This window comes from Sapajus apella, unplaced genomic scaffold (genome assembly GCF_009761245.1).
Source record: "Sapajus apella isolate SASKATOON/1434 unplaced genomic scaffold, GSC_monkey_1.0 scaffold155, whole genome shotgun sequence".
Taxonomy (NCBI): domain Eukaryota; kingdom Metazoa; phylum Chordata; class Mammalia; order Primates; family Cebidae; genus Sapajus; species Sapajus apella.
In genome coordinates this window covers 2,156,104-2,177,409 of record NW_022437095.1, presented here as the reverse complement: position 1 = coordinate 2,177,409, position 21,306 = coordinate 2,156,104, and the positions used below count along the sequence as shown (strand labels likewise).

The 21,306-nt window shown below is 41.3% G+C and overlaps 1 long non-coding RNA gene across 1 annotated transcript; it reads right to left on the bottom strand.

The window, feature by feature from the left end:
• Nucleotides 1-18,800: 18,800 nt before the first annotated feature.
• Nucleotides 18,801-20,860, bottom strand: LOC116541744. The gene is made up of 3 exons (XR_004264926.1): nt 20,677-20,860; nt 19,665-19,851; nt 18,801-19,151 (listed from the first exon to the last, which is right to left on the bottom strand). It is a non-coding gene; the product is annotated as an uncharacterized LOC116541744 (long non-coding RNA).
• Between the last annotated feature and the right edge of the window lie 446 nt (nt 20,861-21,306).

Genomic DNA, 21,306 nt, shown 5'->3' with positions numbered 1-21,306 from the left:
CCGACGCCCAGCCTTCCGAGCTGGGAGAAAGCCCTGCGTGCTGTTTACATGTCTCCCCGGCACACGGAACACAGCACACGTGTAAGTGCTTTTAGCAAACTCAAAGTGGGACTTTGCCATAGCAGCCAGAACTGACTAAGGAGCTGTTTTATAACCTAAGTCCTGAAGCAGCCTTGACATGGAATTTGATTTCTGTGCATTTTGTTTCCTGGGAGAATTCCCACTGTTTTCTTTAGAAGCTGAAAACCTGTGAGTCTCTATGTCAGGTGTGCGACTCGGAGGCAGCGGGTAAGGTGGCTGTGGCAGCTCATTGATTGAGCTCAGGTCTCAGCTCCGTTTCTCTCTGGTTGAGTGACTGCAAACAGGTGCCTCATCCTAAGTCTCTCATTTTGTATCTACAAATTGGAGTTGATGACAGCATCCCCTTCACACAGTGGCTGGGAGAATTAAATGGATCAATATGTGTTGTTCTCATGGCAGTGGCCAGCATACAGTATGCTCAGTAAATGTTAGCAGTTATTACCTAGATGTAAACGTATCCATTTCACAGGTGCCTGTATGAATGGGGAAAGAGATTAAAGAGGCCGCGGCCACGGAGAGAGAACAGAACAGAAAAGAAAGCTGCAGAAGAGGCAGGAAGGCAGCCTGCAATGCTGCGGAAGCCCTCCGTGCTGCAATATATTTGTGGCATTATGAAGTTAGTCTTTTTACAGCACCAGTTTTCCAGTAATTTGCATAACATTAACTATAATTATTACTGCGATTACTATGACAATGGCTATTATTGTTTGGCTTTCTTCTAAACGAAATGAGTATCTGTTCCAGGAGGGCCTGACAGTTCCGATGACTGAGTTAACAGCTGGACCGGAGTTTGAAATTCCAGCATATACAGAAATAACAAGGATAACAAGGCGTTACTTTCATGTATTCTGCTTGGAGCTGATAGGTGGCCGCTGCGTGGAGTCCAGTTTTCTTGCTGTGTCAAAGAACGTACCATGCATATTGTAAAAGAGCAAGCCGTGACAGGTACTGTCCAAAGGCACTTCCGTAGTGGAAATGCCCGCGCCTGTCCATCCACTCACAACGGGTGGTGACCGAACCCGTGAAATGTGGCCGAGAGGGCTGAAAACCTGCATTTTTAATTGTATTTATTTTTCATTAATTCCACTTAGATTTAAATGGCCGCACATTGCCTGTGGACGCCGGATTTGCCAGCACGGCTACGGCGCATGAAATCTGCCATTGGAAGCAGACGCTAGAACAGTTTCACGGAGTAAGTGTAGCTGAGTGAGGAGCATGGAGTGGGAATCTCACGCTGGCAGGGGTCAGCTGTGAACAACCAAATGCATCTCGGTCAGCCGAGGCTTCCTTCTTACGACGTTCTCTGAGAATATCACGGTTCTCCGTCACATTTATAGAGGAGTCTTTGGCTTGCATTTATTTACTTGGATGGAATGCATTTAAAAATGCCAGTTACGAAAAATGAGACACTGTTATTGACAATTTGATAGAACTCAATTGTAATCACAATTTGAGGGATTGAAAACACCCGAGAAACCCAGTACGGTCACTAGTTTAGTCTCTTCAAAGCGACCTTGTTCTTCTGCAAATATTGTCAAGAAGTGATATTATACGAAGGTGTGGTTTAGTCATCCACTTTAATCAGACCCCTTTACATATCCAAGGATGTTTCTGCCCTAATTACTTCATTTCCTAACTCTTCTGATTCTGGAAAACACAAGTCTGCAGTCTCCTGACCAGAACAGGTTTGTTTGGATGTTTGGATAGTCGTGTTGGCTTTGGACTTTTTATTAAAGTCTCATGAATTTCTTCCTCATACCAAGATGAGCAAAAACTGTTGAAGTCTTTTTAGCAAATTCAAAGATGGAGGAACGAGAATGATTGTGATTCCTGAGTATTTCCCCATGTGAATCGGGCAGAGAGGGCTAGAGAGGGCAGGGGGTAGCTCCCGCTGGAAGAATGCTTGGGACTTGAACACCTGTTCCGAGAGCAATGGGAAGCCACAGCATCTGTCCAGCGAGGGGTGTCATCCTTAGGTCTTCACTGTTATTGTCTGGCTCTCTTCTAAACTAAGTGAGCACCTGTTCGAGGAGGACCTGACAGTTCCAATGACTGAGTTAACAGCTGGACCAGAGAGATTGCTGAGCTTGAATTGACAGTGAGTCCTGTCTGCCCTGTGTGGGGCTTCTCACAGCATAAACACATGAAGACCCCTGATCCACTGAGGCTGCCTTTCGTGCCGTGAGTGGGTGAAGAGAGTGTCAGGGGCCCCGGAGGGTGCTGTGGAAATGCTGGATCCCAGACGCTGAGCGACACTGAAAGGAAATGAAGACAGGAAAAATCAGAGCTTCAAAGCTGGCAGCCTGAGAACCACAGAATGAGGATTTGAAGATTCGGGTACAGGTCCACACACTGCCTTCCAAGGGTCTGCCTCCTGAGATGCTGTTCTAGAATTCATGGCCTCTTGCAAACACCATTAGGAGTAACTTGGCATCCCCGCACCCTTTTTTTTTTTTTTTTGGCCTCAAAGCAGCATCCTGTCAAACTCTAGAAATGTAAACAGTAGATGCAGGGCAGGAGCCGCTTTCTTCAGTGGAAAAACCCAGGCTCACCTCTCTATCAAACTTCTGCAGTCTCCTCTGCCTTTCTTGTGCCCTTGAAATAACCTGAACGGCATAAGCAGCACCTGGTTGCTTTCAGAAACTGATTATTCTTTGATTTCACACTCTCTTGGCTTCCTCTCTAGTTAGCGTGATACTGGGCGAATATTCCTGCGTTCCTGGCTTTTTTGTTTCATAATTCTCATTTGCACAGAGTTACAATAGTGAAACATCTTTCAGGAATATTTGGAAGTCTTTTGCAACAAGCTCTTTTTGATAATATAATGCAAGGAGAACGACAACTAAAGTGTCCTTATTTTAGTGGGTATTTCCACTTTTGGTATTTGGTACAAGAATTTGATGCCAGAATGAGAACAATAAAATTACATGGAAATTTGTTATTATGAATCATTGAATATTTAATGAATTATGGAAATGAAACTGTCAAACACTAGAGCTGGGATGAGAAGCTCTGAAGGGAAACTGATAAACCCAGAAACCTGAAACGCTGCCATTCTGCTGAGCCCCACAGCAGCAGGCTCAGCCCCCCGAGTTTCTACAGGTTCTCTCACCCTGAGAAGAGAATGCCACAGTGCCTTGGATGTTGTGACTTTGTTGGAAACAGCTTCACTGAAAAGAGGAATCAGACATTCCCTCTTAAGGTTTCTGTTGGCCCTTCTTGTGAACTTAGATTTGGTGTTCAAGCTTAACAGCAGGAAATTAAATTTTTTATTAATTTTTGTTGCGCCCTTTGCTACAATCGAAGTTATGGGAAGGGGAGCTGACACGATCGATCCCACCTCACAGCTCCTTCTCCTCCTTTCAGATTCGAATGCCCTGCCTCTTGCGGAAAGTATATTCTAAATTCTTCGTTTCTGATAATCCAATGTCCTTTTCTACATTCAATCGTGTAGCTGGTGTTGAAGGCACTTCAATTCTCTCAGAATTTCAGCTTAAGTCACCAAAGTTGAAGCCAATGTGTGTCATGAATGTGCATCATTACATTACCTTGGAGTCTAAAAAGAGTGAGATGCTTCCCACTAAGAACTAGCCCTCATCTGTCTCCTGCCCAGATGAAATGGCAGCCAGGAATTTAAAGTACTGAAGTAGGACTCACATTTTTACTGAAAGGCGATCAGAAAGCTGTAAGTTTTATTCCAGCTGAACTCAGCAAACAGGAAGAGAAGATACAAAAAGCACCTTTGCCAACAGGCTACTCTCTCTGTATCCCACGGAGCTCACAGGCCTGGATACACTTCAGGCTGTTTTAGTTTCCTAGATAGTTAATTACTTTCATCTGTTAGGTTAGCCTACGTCCTGGTGCAATCACATATCAACCCCACATCTTGGTGGATTAAAGAACTAAGCTTTATTTTTCAACCCTACCGCAAATGCAATGCACGCTCACCAGGGGCTCTGTTTATTGGAGTTTCTCAAGGACTGAAGCTGTCAGTGCGGCTGCAGCCTTAGATGCTGGAGGTCACTTTGCCAGAAGGAAATAGAACTCTGGAGGGCTTCATGCCAGCAACTAAATGCCTCATGCTCAAAGTGACGTGCAATGATTTCTGCTCACAATGTTACCTATGATTAATCACATGGCACCTCCCAATCACAGGACATCAGAAAGTGCAGCCATCGCAGGGCCAGGAAGCCCAAAATTTATAAAGAGTTGGCGAGCATGGTGGCCACCATATCTGCTCTAGACTGGAGAGTGACGGCAAAATACAGAAAGCGTATTTTGTGGTGATTCTAAGCAAAGTGACAGGGTATAAATGGAAAAGAAGAATTACGATTGTTTTAAATGAAAAAATAAGAAAGTTGGAACCTGGAAGAATACCCAGGGAGTTGCAGTGATTCAGGAAATTCACAAACACTCTGAGGAAAAGGAGTAAGTGTTGGTATCGGTCCTCGAGGCAAAGTGAGGCTGGGGGGACAGAGGAGAGGGACAGACTTACAATATATTATTGGTGCAAAGTCATCTGTGATTGTTGATACTTTGCATATCCACTGTTAGAATAAATTATTTTATTTTAAAAAACCTAGCTCAATACATTGTAATGATAGTGGGGAAATATCAATTGAATTCTTTCGCCACATTCTCCTAACGGTGAAAGAGTATGTGTCTATAGGATGGAAGATGAGTTTTTGGGTGTGATATTTTGATTTAGAGCACAGTTAGCGTCTCCTGATGGAAATGGGACTCTATGGTGCATGCATTGTGAGGAGTCAAGTTCATTACTTTTCAAATATATATATATATTTTAGCAAGATTATTTCTTCAAAGACGATCTAGCCCACAGAAAAGCAGAAGACTTGGTGAAGAGCTTACCCGCAGAAGGTGTGGCTGTGGCTGCAGAGGAGTGCGGGTGGGGGGCTCTGCACTCCCCTTTGCTGCTGATTCTGCCTTAAGTGCCCTACGGGACTTGGGCATCCAGGGCAGTTCCCTAGAGGTCGGCTTGAAAATCGCCGGACACGTTTTATACAGGGGAAAGCTGTTGTCAAGAAATATTCAGCATTTTACTCAAGGCCAGACAGATAATTAGTGGCTGATTTCGGACTATGGATTTCCAGCCCAGGGATTTTTCTCCCTAATCAAATATTAATAACAACTAGAGAATGGTTCTTTACCTTTCTGTCATGATTATACAAATTAAGCAAAGGTTTCTCTTCGGCCTCCTTGACATAGTTAAATAACTAATGACTTAATTCCAGACGTCAAATCTTGGGGAGCATCCCTGGTGTCTTTAGTGGCTTCCTGACACTCAGCAACAATTCCCTCCGGCGGGTTTTGATGTTTTCTGGCTTCATTACCTCTTTGCTATCTGCTGCTTTGATGAAAGGGCCACGGAGAGAGAGTGACTTAGCACATTTTCTGACAGAGCTCCAGATTTCTTTCCTAACCCTTCCTAGTACATTCTGCCCCTGCCTTGATGCCAGCTCCTCTGCTCAGGCATCTGTGCTTGGTCCTCGCTCACCCAGTCAATGCTCTCTCTCAATCAGCGTTAGCAGGCTCACGTCGTTCGTTTCCATCATGAGACGGTCTCCTGATTTCCGTACTTGTCTTCCCTCCACCGCGCCGAGTGTGTCACGCACTGTCCATGGCTCTGGTGGAACAGAGTCATGCCATCCATTCTATTCTGCAGATCACCCTTCTGGAACCTTCTCCAAGCCTCATTTGCCGTTTTGTCCTCTGTTGAAGTGAATTCTGCTTTTCTGATCATGTTGAAACATTTACAATAAGCAGTCATCATTGATCTTCCTCAAAATAAATTTTCTATATAGATTTTTTTGACTGTACACTACTGGGACATAACTATTCCATTGGCCCTACGTGAAGAGACTCTACCAGTGGCACTAAAGAGTTTCTGAAGAACACTGAACTTTAGGGAGATATAGCTGATGGCCAAAACAGTCATATATTTTCCCTGATCTAAGCCCTGTGCATTTCTGATGAGCCCTTACATTCTCAGACAGTAGGAAGCAGTAAATCCCTGAATGTAAGAATTACTTCAGGCCTATTCAGGTGGTTTGGTGGAGGTGAACTTACGATCCAGGACCTGATACTCTTGTCTAAGGATAACAGCCCCATTACCTGGGAGAGCCAAAACACTCTGCTTTCGTGAACTGCTAGAAGCCACTTCTAAGTCACGTGATGCTGTGATGATGCAGTGAGGGTGATTTTAATGACAAATTCTATCTAGAGTTGGGAGATTCTTTAAACAACCTTGGTATTTTTAAGGCCATTTGCATCCTCTCTTCTGGTAGAATTATCAGCTTATTCTCAATGACAGACAGGTAGATAAAACACTTCTGCCAACAATGCATACAATACCTCAGGGTGCCTTTCCCTATGCCTGCTGGCCATGTATATATCTTCTTTAGAGAAATGTCAATTCAAACCCGTTGCCCATTTCAAGTCTAGTTCATTATTATTATTATCATTATTAGAATGTTGCTATTAAGTTTTAGGAGACCCTTGTGTGTTTGCATATTAAGTGACTGGATTTTACGCTATTAAAAGCTGACAGAAGAAGTGAGCACCACCGTTGCTGAAGAGACCTTCACCCCTGGGAACCACCGCAATCCAAGCACCGGACAAAGACCTAAGGGTGGGCAGCACAAACTCGCTTTCAGCCCCAGAGCATGATGTGTGATGAGCTGCGCTTCCTTCAACAAGCGTTTAAGCTCTGCCATACCTGGGATGCATCTGCACATGTAGGTTAAGCTGAAAAGCATAAGCGTAGTTTAATTCATGCCTAAAATCTTAATTATTAACATATTAATATTCTAGTCAAAACTGAATTACCCAGAGTGGTGTCTCAGTTCATCAACAGGAATATGAAGATGAAAGTGTCCTTAATCATCAACTTCAATTTGTCTAGATTTGAATTTTTAAGGACTTTATTTTTTCATAGCAGCACATTTCTCCTTCTCCTTCTTTTCCACATGAAAACTCAAGTAGCAGGTGGAGATGTAAGACCAGGGCATCTGACACCAATTGGTTAAAAGCAGAGACTGGACTCAGTGTCCTGCTGCCTACCACCTCCTCACCATGTTCACCCTTTGCTGCAGCAGCTCCTAAGGTACTTTGAGAATTTTAGTGTGCCCAGGAAACCAGTTTCAAAAATCTTTGCTCTAGATCACAAACAGCTTATGTGACTTAACGTGTGCCTGCAGAGAATCATGATTAAAGCATGTGACCTTGAAATAATAAAGCAGAAGAGAGCAATTCCAACCTCAGATTCTCTCATGTGGGCTACAAAATTTTGGGCTACATTAGTCTTAACAAGCATATATTTGGCACCTGCTGTGTATGCAAGAGTGTCAGGGCTGTGAACACAACACGAACAAGAGAGACGCAGTCCCTGTTCTAGGAGATCTTATAGTCCAGTGGAAAGTAAATCTGATACGGGGCAAATCAATTTTAAAATGTAATTTTAAATGAATGCTATGAAGGAGTCAAATTAGGGGTAAAAATACAACAACAGGCTTAGAGGTTAGCCAGGGCCTTGAAAGCGAAATAGAGACTTCTAGGGAGAGAAAGAGTTGGTCGTGGGAGGATAGGGAGGCTGAGCCTGCAGTTGGGGGACCTCTCAGAGGAGACCAAGCCAGGGCGCCACTAAGAGGAAGGAGCCTGGCTGGGTTTAAGAAGCTGTGGGGCTGTCCTGACTGTGGCTGTGATTTGCATTGCCCTAATGATGAGTTATGCTGAGCAGCTTTTCTTATACCTGCTGGCCATGTGTATGTCTTCTTTGGAGAAATGTCTGTTCAGGCCATTTGCCCATTTTCGAGTAAGATGATGTTGAGATGATTATGCTGCTATTGAATTTCAGGAGATGGTCATATGTTTGGACATTAACCCCTTATCAGATGTATGGTTTGCAAATATCTTCTGCCATTTTGTAGCTTGGCTTTTCACTCTATGAATTGTTTCCTCTGCTGTGCAGAAACCTTGTGGTTTGATGTAGTTTCACTTTGCTGTTGCTTTTGTTGCCTGTGCTTTTAGTATCACATTCAAGAAATTGCCAAACCAACACCATGAAGTGTTTCTCCTGTGTTTTTCTAGGGATGATGGCTATTATCAGAAAACAAAAGATGACACGTATCGATGAGGATGCAGAGAAATCGAAACCCTAGTGCACAAAATGACACAGCCACTGTAAAAACATTAAGGCAGCACCTCAAAAAATTAAAAATAGAACCATTATATGATTCAGCAATCTCACTTCATTTCTGGGAGTGTATCCAGGGGAACTGGAGTCAGGATCTTGAAGAATATCTGCTCTTCCATATTTATTGCAGCATTATTCATAATAGCCAAGATACAGAAACAGCCTAAGTGTCCATGGGTGGATGAATGCATGAAGAAAGTGCAGTGTGTGTGTGTGTGTGTGTGTGTGTGTGTGTGTCTGTATGCAATGGAATATTATTCAGTTTAAACATGAAGGGAATCCCGCTATGTGGGACAACATGAATGAGCCTGTCAGACGTGACTAAGCAAGACACAGAAAGACAAATCCTGCATAATCTCACTTATATGAGGTTTGCAAAGACTTTAAATTCAGAGAGTAGCATGATGCTTGGCAGTGCCTGAGGGGAGGTGGACTGAGGAGTTTCTGTTCAAATGTATAAAGTCTCAGGAACAGAAGATGCATGAGTTCTAGAGATCTGCCCTACATCATACCTGCAGCTAATAATATTGCACACTTAAAATTCTGTTAATAGGGTAGACTTCATATTTAGTGTTCTTACCACAATAAAAGAAGCAGGATAAGGAAGGAGGATGGCAGAGGGGAGAAGGGGGAGGGGAGAAGGAGGAGGAAGAGGGGAGAAGACAGGAGCTTCCTGAGCAAAGAGTGCAGGTTGAAGCTAAATTTAGGGAGACTGACAAGGATGGTCTCAGGCAGCTAGAATGGAAAGGTTTCAGGTATGGGAACTTTGCTGTTTAATGTATTTTTTAAAAGATCTGCTCTGATGCTGCATAGTAAATAGATTAGATGATGGGAACAGTCAAAAATAGAAGTGGAGGAGCCAGAAGTGCATTATTTTAACCAGTGGAGCAGTGGCTGTGGGACGTGGCCTGTCTTAGGGAGGGGTTCTACCCCCAGACTTGCAGACACTGTGCAGCGACAAGAGACCTTCACTTTATGCTCTCTGGAAAACAAAATATTAAAGAACTTACAAAGGAAAACGTTACTCTTTCAGAGAGCATGCGGGAGGGAAGACACCTGTGACAAAGCCCTGTGACACCAGCTAGAATATTATTTCAGGAAACATTGTCGTTCAATGGAGAAGGACATAGTCTCTCTCTTTTTTTTAAATATACATTTTATTTTATTTTGTTTTAGGTTGTGGGGTACATGTGAAGAACATGCAGGATTGTTGCATAGGTACATACATAGCAATGTGGTTTGCTGCCTTCCTCCCCATCAGCTGTATCTGACATTTCTTCCTATGTTATCCCTCCCCAACTCCCCACCCCCCGCTGTCCCTCCCCTAGTTCCCCCCCACAGACCCCAGTGTGTGATGCTTCCCTCCCTGTGTCCATGTGTTTTCACTGTTCAACACCCACCTATGAGTGAGAACATGTGGTGTTTGATTTTCTGTTCTTGTGTCATTTTGCTGAGAATAATGGTTTCCAGGTTCATCTATGTCCCTACAAAGGACACGAGCTCATTGTTTTTTATGGCTGCATAATATTCCATGGTGTATATGTGCCACATTTTCCCTGTCCAGTCTATCATCAATGGACATAGCCTCTTTAACGCAGGAGCAGAAAACCACGGCCAGAGATGAGGAGCAAGGATGAACCACAAATGTTGTGCAGAGAAAAAAAAGTTGTAACAATTAATGTGCAGAAAGCACATTGCAGTGTCAGAGAAAATAAATTATTTAACTTCTGATCTCATCTACAAAATTAATGTCACGATGACTGTTAAATGGCAACTGCTTTTGAGTTATTATTTTGGTCATAGTATTTTTTCTTTGAGTTCTGTTAAAGAAAAGTATTATTTCAACACCTGTAGAACAGTAAAACCTTTATTCAAGATTACCTGAAAAAATCAATATAATAGTAAAATTAACATAAGAAGTTGGCTCATTAAAATACATCATGAGGGCCAGGCGCGGTGGCTCAAGCCTGTAATCCCAGCACTTTGGGAGGCCGAGGCGGGTGGATCACGAAGTCAAGAGATTGAGACCATCCTGGTCAACATGGTGAAACCCCGTCTCTACTAAAAATACAAAAAATCAGCTGGGCCTGGTGGCGCGTGCCTGTAATCCCAGCTACTCAGGAGGCTGAGGCAGGAGAATTGCCTGAACCCAGGAGGCGGAGGTTGCGGTGAGCCGAGATCGCGCCATTGCACTCCAGCCTGGGTAACAAGAGCGAAACTCCGACTCAAAAAAAAAAAAAATACATCATGAGGTTTTCCATAACTATTAAAGTCGAATTTCAGGATGGAGTCTGGGTTTTCCAGTAACTGAAATGAAGAGGAAAATACTTTCATATAGAAAGACTTTCATTTTTCGTAGAATGAAAATAAACCTTTTCTAAGCATGAAGGCCCCACTTACTATCTGTAATAATGAAAATAATGACTGCATAGTTTTCCTTATATACAGTTGCAAAATAAAAGCTATTTCAAGCTTAAAAACAATGTTTGGTAGACTTTACCAGTAAAACCATCTGGGCCTGGTGTTTTCTTTTTTGGAAGATTAGTAATTATTAATTTCATTCATTAATAGATATTGGTGTATTCAGATTGTCTGTTTCTCCTTGGGTGAGTTTTGGTAGAGTGTCATTCAAGGAATTGGTCTACTTAATGTAACTTATCAAAACTGTTTGTGGTCTACCTTTATTTTCCTTTTAACAGCCATGAGATCAGCAGCGATGGCCCCCCTTTCATTTTTGACGTAGGTCATTTACCATTCGTAATTTTCTCCCTCTTTTCTGGTGAGCCTAGCTAGAGGTTTGTTGATTTTAATAATCTTTTTAAATAACCATTGTTTTTTTTTGAGACAGGATCCAGTTCTTTCACCGGGGTTGGAGTGCAGCGACAAGATCATAGTTCACTGACACCGCAAACTCTTGACCTCTAGTGATCCTCCCGTCTCAGCCCCCAAAGCACAGGGATTGTAGGTTCGAGTCCCTGTGCCTGGCCTTCCAGCTTTTGTTTACACGGATTTTCTGTATCATTTTTCTATTTTTGACTTTATTGACTTCTGTTCCAATTTTTGTTACCTTTTCTTCCAAGTCCTTTAGCTTTAAAATGGTCTTCTTTCCTGAGTTCCCTAAGGTTGAAGCTTGGGTTATTAATTTTAGATCTTTATTATTTTCTAATGTATATATTTCGTACTAAACGTTTTCTTTGGATCACTACCACACATTTATATAACTTTTTCTTTAGTAATTTACATCAAATATTCCGCTTGGGCCCATAGGAGTACTTTTGTTTAGTTTCCAAATATTTAGGAATTCTCTAGTGGTCTCACTGTTGTTGACGTCTACTTTAATTTCATTCTGGTCTGAAAATATATCTTACATGATTTTTAAAAATTGTTTGTTTTATGTCCCAGAATATGGTTTATCTCGTACATGTTCCATCCAGGTGTCCTCAGAAGAGTGTGTATTCTGCTGTGGCTGGAGGAAGTCGTCCTAGCATCCAACTACCTGGCGGTGCTGCTGAGTGCTCGTCTATTCTTTCCTGAATCCCTGACTGCTGGCTCTGCCCATCTCTCATAGAGGATGCTGCTGTCTGCAGCTATGACAGTGGATCCATCTATTTCTCATTGTAGTTCTATGAGACTTTGTCTTACACATTTTGGTACTCTGTGCTTAGGTGCCTACCATTTAAGGAGTTTTAGGTCTTTTTGGAGAATTGACCCCTTCATTATTATGTAGTGCTGTTCTTTTTCCATGATCATTTTCCTTGCTCTGAAGTCGGCGCTGTGTGGAATTAACATGGTTCCTCCAGCTTTCTCTCGATAAGGGCTACCATGGTATACCTTTCTCTATCACTTTCATGTTAACTGATTTAACTCCTTATATTCAAGTGGAGGTCTTTTAGATAGCATACTCTTTGGTCCTTTTTAAAATTCACTCTGACAATTTATATCTTTTAACTGAAATTCATTGTCTGAATCAAGAGGTACGGCTATGCCCCTTTGTCATGCCCCATAATACACACACAGTGTGTGTATTTATCACCTCAAGGATTTTAATGCTACAAGATTCTCGGGGCTTAACCACCACACCTTCACCACACCCATGATCACCACACCCATGATCACCACACCCATGATCACCACACCTGCCACCCCCACACCTGTTACCACCACAGCTCTTCAATATACCTGTACTACACCTGCCACCCCCACACCTGCCACCTCCACACCTGCCACCCCCACATCTGCCACCTCCACACCTGCCACCCCCACACCTGCCACCCCCACACCCGCCACCTCCACACCTGCCACCCCCACACCTGCCACCTCCACACCTGCCACCTCCACACCTGCCACCCCCACACCTGCCACCTCACCTGCCACCCCCACACCTGCCACCTCCACACCTGCCACCTCCACACCTGCCACTGCCACAGCTCTTTATACACCTCGACCACACCTGCCACCTCCATACCTGCCATGACCACAGCTCCTCAAAACACCTCCATCACACCTACTATTTTGTCTACGGATTAAAGGCAACCGATAATGTTCTATGAAACATGAATAGCCAAGGAACTCCATCATGTCCCTGTCCCTTCTTATTTGTGTAGCTTCTTTGTGTGACCCAACTATTTGTGCTGAAGAGAATGACCTAGGATGAAAAGGAAAAATGGTGAAGCCCAAAGCTCTTCTAAAGGGCAGAGGGGCCACTGTAAGATGTGCGGACATCACCCTTCCAGCACCTTCCTTTCCTCCTTTGGCATTTTTCTGAGATAAATATTTGACTCTCTCTCTCATTGCATCGATCTGGAACCGAAATGAAATAAACTTCATTGATGTAACAGACAGCGTGATCTTCACTTCCGTTCGTTTTATGTTCAGCTCTGTTTCTCTGGTTTAATTGTTATCATGTCCCAAATTAGAACAAGGGGCGCTGGCTTAAGTTTTATAATGTCCCAAAATAGAACAAGAGGACAAAATCTCTATCTTAGAAAAGGCTGTGCTTAAGTGTGTGTGAGCACATTTGCTTACGTCATTTCATCACAAAGCAGGCAGAAAAAGAGGAATAATTACACAGATATGTCATGAAACCCAGTGCTTGTTTTTTTGTTTTTTTTTTCTATGAGAATAATTTTCTTGTCCTGTTATGTAAAAAAGAAACCCTTACTTTCCCAATGGTGCTACTAGGTACTATGTACTAATTAAAGTTCATACATATTTAAACCATTCTCAGAGATTTTCTTTCAAAAAATCAGTTAACTATGTTTGTAAAAGAGCTCCTAAATGGAAAAAATTAAATTGCTTTCATTGGAGCAGGTTAACCTGTATTCACAATACAAATCCAATATTTACTGTATGCCTTTAACCAAGTTACTTAATTGATCTGAGCCTTATTTTTAAAATATTTAAAATAGGCCAAACAAGCCTCATCTTGAAAATTCTTGTATGATTAGAGACAATAAATATAAAAACTTTTAGTGCTTATGCTAGCTAATGTTATGCACCTAATCAATGATCGTTATTACCAGTGATGCTAAAGCATTGATAAAATGTTTCCAATCAATACACTTGAAAGGCTATTGAATGGTGATTAAAAGAGAAGTCATCATATTTGATTGCTGTTATAGAGTACCCAAGGAACTTCAATTTTGTGATTGTAATTGTTTTAATAATACCACCAAATTGATCTGACAATATTGACTAAGGTATTAAAATGATTTTATTTTAACATAAAATTGTTGCCTGTTTCTCATGATGTATGGCCGGAAACTCATGGGTGACTAAGAACATTCTTACTGGGTTTTTGTTTAGTTGTTGCATTTTTTGTTATTCTAAAATAGTCGTTAACATTTCCATCGTAAGTACAGACTAATAATCATACCTTTTTAATGACTGAAATGCTTGAGGTTCACGGAGTAATTGTTCAGAAACTCCATTTCATTATATAGAGACAGTACAGCTATTTAGGTTGATTTTTCAGTTAAGGATATTGGTACTTTTTTCCTAAATTTCTGATCAGGCTTACTTGATTGTGATTGGTGACCTACCTACAACTCCAGGGAGAATTTGGGCTGATTAAGTGGTTTCTGGTTAATTCAGTTTTACCTGTATTACAGCCCAAGTCCTTAGGCAGGGAGCTTCCCACCCCAGGTTCAGTATAAAATGCCTGGTTGGGAAGGACAGATCCTTTCTTAATGGCCTGGGAGGAGCCAGGATGACTTGGTGCAGTTTTAACGCATGACACAAATAGAAGAATTACTTCTCAGCTCTCCTGTCAGGCAATTTTTTTGGTTCTTTGTTCAGCATAAAATGAAAGGCCCACTGTCGGGGATGGTGTGGTCCATTTACAATATTCTTTAGTATAATAAAGGGAAAATGTAGCTGCTTTTGGTAGTGAGTTATTTGTGATCTCTTCTCCTTAGTTCCCCTCTAGATATGAAATAAAATTAGAGTAATGGACATAATTAACTCTGAGTCTCATCTCAGAAGGATAATTTATTACCAGGTTAAAACCCCTTGAACCAGAACTCTAAGTGATTTGTAGTGATTATTACACAATACTTCCACAATTTTGCTGACCTAGTTTTCTTTTTAAAAAAGAAGGAGAGAAACTAAATTATGGAATAAAAATGAGCCTTACCTGTTTCACTGATTGAACTGGTTTTGTCAGCCTATTTTTTTTTTTTAAACCACCTTAAACTCATTGCATCCTTAACTCATGGGCTAAGTCAAGGTAATGAAAATTTTCCTAGCACTGGTCTTTGAGGTCGTGTAAGGAATGCCATTGATGAAGCAGGTCAACCAGCTGCAGTATCTGCACCAGCAGGCCACTGGTTCCACTGTGGAACCTGAATCTTTTCTCAGGGAGGCTGTACTCAGGTCAAGAGGTGAAAAGCCAGAAAAGAAATTTAGAAATAATATGAAATTCAGGACAAAACATCCACAACTTACAACATCTCTAATAATAAAATAAAAATTATGTTAGACCTATTAGTTTTCAAAGCATAGTGCTAAATATCCAGGCAAGGCTAAGGTGAGAACACCTTAACAGCCGATAGCAAGTGGAGGGAATTAGATTAATTTCTGAGAAATTAAGTAAGAGCAAATATTTAAATGGCAACATGGAACCACTAGTAAGGCCAATCCAAACTACATAGAGGGACAAACGGACAGAGAGCTGGAGTGGGTTCTATGCACAGTGAGCCCACTAAAAATGTGCACAGTGAGGATATTACGGAAAAGCATTGTGAAGGCGGCATTCTGGTGTCATAGTTTACTCCTGTGCCTTGAAGCGGCCTGGAATATGTTACAGGAAAAGTGGGGCTGGGTGCAGGGTTTCAGTCTTCTGCGGACTTCATCAATTTACAATCGAGGACATTCTGTTACTATTCCGCATGTGCTGCTCCTGCCAATTTCCGCTCACGTCAGGGACAGGTGAGGGTACTCATTCTAATTTCCGTGATTGGAATTGTTTGTATTCCGTGTCAATTACTATTTGGAGAACTCTAGAATTAAAAGCTGCAAATTGAAGTCCCTCTTCCCCCTTTAACATAATTGACTCTAATTATATAACTAATTCGAATTTTATTGCAAAATTTTCAGTGTAACTATTCAGAAGAGAATGATTATCAGTGAAGACAGAAAGGGGTAATGATAATAAAAATTCATCAGGGTAACTTAAGCACATTTTTTTTTCAAGCTCCTTTTCTGCAAAAAAAAAAAAAAGGAAATAATTCAACTAATCTAGCTTCTATTTCTTGCTCTTCACAGGATGCTAATGTCCTAACAGGAGTTGGAAGGGAAATAGGAGAACTGGAGTCCACGTTCCTAAATGTGCTTGCATTTCTATTTCTTGTCAGCTTTGCCCTATTTCAGAGGTGAAGACAATTCTTTGCTTAAATCGCTTTCCATTCAGATCAATAGCAAACTGATAAGCAGGTGCCCCAGAGGCCTTGAATACAGGAATGACTGCTGACAAATCAAGATCTCCAGCTTAATGACCCGCTGGGTTAAATGTACGGAGATTCTGATCTATCTTGGCACATAGAGTCTTTTTTTTTTTTAATTTATTTATTTTACTTTAGGTGCACACTATATCTGGGAGTCTTTAACACCAAAGTGAAAGATTTACTTTGAACCACACGGGGAGCACACAGACATAGACTGTACCAACAAACCATCTGCATAATTATTTTGCTCAAATCTTTTGCAGACAGAACACTGCAGCCTCAGTGGCACCCTTTCCTTAGAGATGTGCCAGGGATGTGCTCCCCAGACAGGCGGTGCTTGAGGACGGAACCCTGATGTCACATACCACCTGTGTGCTGTTCAGAGGGTCTGCCAGCCTGTCCCCAGGGAGTCCTGCCCTGCGTTTTGCAATCCTCACACTGAGAGTGAGTAAGGAGCCCTTTTCTGTCTTTGCAGTGGAGCTACAGATTATTTTATATATCCCTTAGCGGTAAACGTCTGAACCACCATTCCTCTAAGGAATTGTTTAATGCACACTACCAAAATGTGTTTTCCCATCCTTTGTATGATACCTATTATGTTATTCTCACCTGAAATATGTATTTTGCCTAAAATAAAGTATTGCTTTATTCTTATAAGCTCTGATATTTTCACTAGGAAAAGAAACTTTTTTTTTAACTTAGTAACCTAATCTTTTATTACCCTGACACAGTCATAAAAAAATAAGTAACATTTATTTCTCAGATCATCCATATAAATATTTTGGGCAAATGAATATTTTGTGACATGCATCTAGAAACATTTGCCCAGGTCGATTTGGTTTCTATTTGTTTTCCCAACTGTATAAAAACATTTTAGTGAAGTGATCCTAATCACTTTCCTATAACCACTGATATACAAGCCTTTGGACAGCATTTATCAAGTGTTTATTCAGAGATTTTTTCCTAATGCTTTTTACAGCGTTTTATGTGTCTCGCTTATAGGTGACAAGGACAGCAAATCAGGTCTAGCAAGCAGTTTGCCATGATTGAGATCTTTTGTAGTTGAAAAAAAAAAAAAAAAAAAAAAAAATAGGAAGGCATTTTAGACATCATGCAATTTTGAAACCCGTCATTCCATTGTTACTTCGATGATTTTGTTGGCAGTTAGGCAAATCCTATACATATGTGTTTACACACACATCATGCCAACGTCTTGATCTGACAGGATCCTTAAGCTTTTCTTGCTTTCTTTTTCTTTTCGGCAATCAAAACTGAAGTTTCTCTAAAGTTATTGAAGCAGGGTCTCTGAGTAAGGATCTTTTCCAAAATATATACCCAATTTAAAAAATTTCATTCTTGTTTACATTAATACAAAGCAAAAGTTTCGATTACTGAAAATATTTGAAAACTGCCATTCTGAGGCAAGGCCTTTCAATACACACTGTGCAGTTAAACAGAAAGGGCCCAGGAAGCATTCGGCCCTCACCAAAACCTCTGCACAACTTGGAGAGTGTCCAAACAGGACATGTGCTTTCTCATCTGATTCTTAGATTCCTTATTAGCAAAATACATACACTATTTTTTGTTTATCAGAAACACTGGCCAACTCAAGGTGGTGAAATACCATGTCATGCCACATAGAAGGCACTCTGTGATGGGCACCTCTTTTTCTGATCATTTCACCACGAATTAAGGACCACTCATATGTAAGCCTTTCTCAGGATGTAACACAACAACGTGGAAAAAACTGGCTTGAGAGCTCCTTGCTTAACAGAAGGCTCAGCTCCCCAAGTGACAAATGCACTGTGGGACATGAACCAGGCTTTGGTGAATTTATCTCATTATACGCCAGGAGAGATCATTAAAAAACCCATGTCATATAAAGAAGAAAAAAGATAAGATTAGATACAATAACATTAACGCTTCTTTAGAAACTGAATTTAAAGCAGAACTTCCGTGACTGTGAAATGTCACCAGGAGCACCATCATGAGGAAGGATGGTGAGGAAGGGCACTGGTCTCTGTTGGAGAAGTCAGCTTCACGTTCAGGGACTTCTTAGAATTCGTTCTGATGAGGAGGACTCCTTCATAGCATTAGGTGAAGAGTGGGGCCATTGTACTTTGATTGTGTGTCTTTTATTTCCAGAGAAGAGTGGTTTTTTTTTTTGTATTTAAAATAAGTAAAGATATATTTCCTTGAAATGAGCATAATTCAGAAAATAAGGCACTGGATTTATACTTAAATCATGGTCTGGGGCCTAAAATGCTTGCTCAAATATTGTAGCTCCAGTGTGTTTGAGGGTGTGTATGATTGAGCATGTGTGTGTTTCAGCCTGTGTGTTTTAGTGTGTGTGTGCGTGTGTGTGTGTGTGTGTGTGTGAGCCTGTGTGTTTTTTGTGCGTTTGAGCAGGTGTGTGCGTTTAAGTGTGTGTATGTTTCAGTAGGCATGTGTTTGAGCTTGTGTGTTTGAGTGTGTGTCTGTTTGAACAGGCGTGTGTTTAAGCCTGTGTGAGCACGTGTGTTTCCATTGCCTTCCTTTTTCCTGTGCGTTTGAGTGTGTGTGTGTTTAAGCCCGTGTGTGGTTGAGCGTGTGTGCACTGGGGGTGGTTCCCTGAGTTTACAATCCCTCATTGGCTTATACTGTTATACAAAGAAGAAACAGCAGGTTTTGTTTGTTTGTTTGCTTATTTCCTATTTATTCCAGGCAACTGTGTCTAGTTTTCCCTCTGTCGTTGCTGGGCTCTGCTGACACACCAAATGTTCTAGCTGAGGAAGTGAGGTCAGAAGCAATATCCTGAACGCTGGGGCCACCTCTCACTCACTGTTCTTTCTGGTGCTACCATAGCGTTTGCTCAAAAAATGTGCCTGAAGTCAGTGAAGGACATCACATATTCCACTTCCAAGGATTTCTATAAACTTATAAAAAAGGACAATATCACAGAATGTAGCAATATATATAGGCGATCTGACTAAATATTGCCCTTTACAAGTTTCTTTACAGTAGGGAAGAATGCACAAGAGCATGTCATGCATCTTTTTGGCTCAGCTCAATCTGAAGAATAATTTAAATTTTCTTTCCTATGACTTTTGTGCTAATATATCCTAAGAGGAGAAATACACCTGAAAACACATGGAGAGCACGGCGGGCGCTGGTGTCGGAATCCACGCAACTTCCACAGTATTCAGCGGAGCTGCTGGCTAAGAACAACCGTTTCTTTTCTCCGTGAACTCCATCTCATTTAAGGCACAGAATAAAGAGTTCCATTGACTTTATACAGGTAATTTTAAGACAAAAATTAAGCAAATAAATGACTGAAAACAAAGCCCTAAACTGGAACATATGAGTTTTAAAATAAATTTAAATTGTGACCATTATAATTAAACTGTAATAGGTCTTGATTTTCCAAATCTCAGAGTGCATTTTCTTACCTGGTTCTTTATGATGACCTAAAACCAAAAACCCACGAGAATCACATGTAGATCTGGTTGCCCCAGAATAGGCCTGGGAGTTTTTAAATTCAAAGTCAGACAACCTGGGATTGAGTCTTAGCTGTAAGGTTACTGACTATGCAAGCTTGGCTGGCATGTTTAACCCCCTGTTCATCTTTTTCATCATCTGTGGATAAGGGATTAGCAGAACAGTTGAGTCACAATCTGGTAAGATGTGTAAAGAGACTCTGCAAGTGTCACGTGCTCTGCCCATCTCTCTTCCTTTTGCTCTCAACTAGTCCTTAGCCAGACCCTTGAATACATGTCAGACTGACTGGGTTGCTTTTCCATTGCCTTCCTTTTCTCCCATAAACAAGCACAATGCTGCCATCGCTACCCATCCCTGCACCTTGCACAGATCCGTCTCTCCTGCTGCCATGTGGATTTCAGTACCAATGACAGTGAGTACAGTTCCTCAGGTTCTTTATCTTTCGTGCACTCCTTGAAAATGAGGGTGAAATGAATGGTCCTGGACCTAGAATCACAGACTTAGGTTGAAACAACAGAACAAACAATACTGTGATTTCATCTAGTCCACCCCTTGTATTTAGGGAGGCATATTGACTCTATCATTAATTCACTGTTATTAAATTAAATTGAATTGAAACTTTGTAAAATGCTTTAGGAACTCACTGCCTTCCTTTGTCAGTGATTTCACTGCTTTCTGACTCAGGAGAGCCGTAACTGAGTGACCATGGTCCCTGCTCATTTACAAACTTACAGAATTTTTTTTTTTTAAAAAGCACCAGAATGCAGCAAAATCAATGTTTTGTGTACTGTTTAATTGTAACATCTAAATGAGCATTTAATGTACTGTGTTCTCCTACTTATTAATCAAATCAGTATAGATTAGATTATTTCTGGTTTTGGCAGTTAATGAAAATGTCAAAAGAACCTTCAAAGATGAATGAAAAATCCTTCCACCTCCTGTGCTGTAGAGAATTCCACTTACCGCTCCGAAACCAAGGATTCTCACAAGACTGTCTTTTCATTCCTCTGACCTTTCAGATAGCCAGTGGCTGCTCTTTTAATTTATACTTTTCCAAGAGGTTGTTATTATACCTCTTATTTTTTTTCTTACCAACCTCTATCATTCCGGTTCTGTGAAGTACCCTGGCATGATTTAATGTCTGACAATGGCCCGTGGAAACATTTTGAGTCAAACTGCCATCTTTTCCTCTTTGGCAATCCCCCATTCTTCAGGTTTTAAGCAATAGCTAGTTTTCACATTTTCAGCACCTTAAACATTTAATACTGGAGTAAAAATCCTGATGTGGCTTTTGTTTCTGTCATCACGCATCTGTGGTTAATGAGCATCATTAATGTTGTATTGCGGTAATCTTTATTAAGGAGGTGAAGAAAATTGTGCGGTGCAAACAAGTGTAAAACAATGAAGCAGGAGGCCTCTCCCCACACCTCTCACTCTGTGAAAATGCTGAGAAACCTTATAACCGAATTAGCCCTTGAACCGTCTCCTCCTCCAGCCCCTCCTACTGTGTTACGGAGAGAGGACAAAAATACTTCCGCCGAGGACTGTTTCGATACAAAAACTCACCAGCTTCCACGTGGTGTCTTGTCTTAT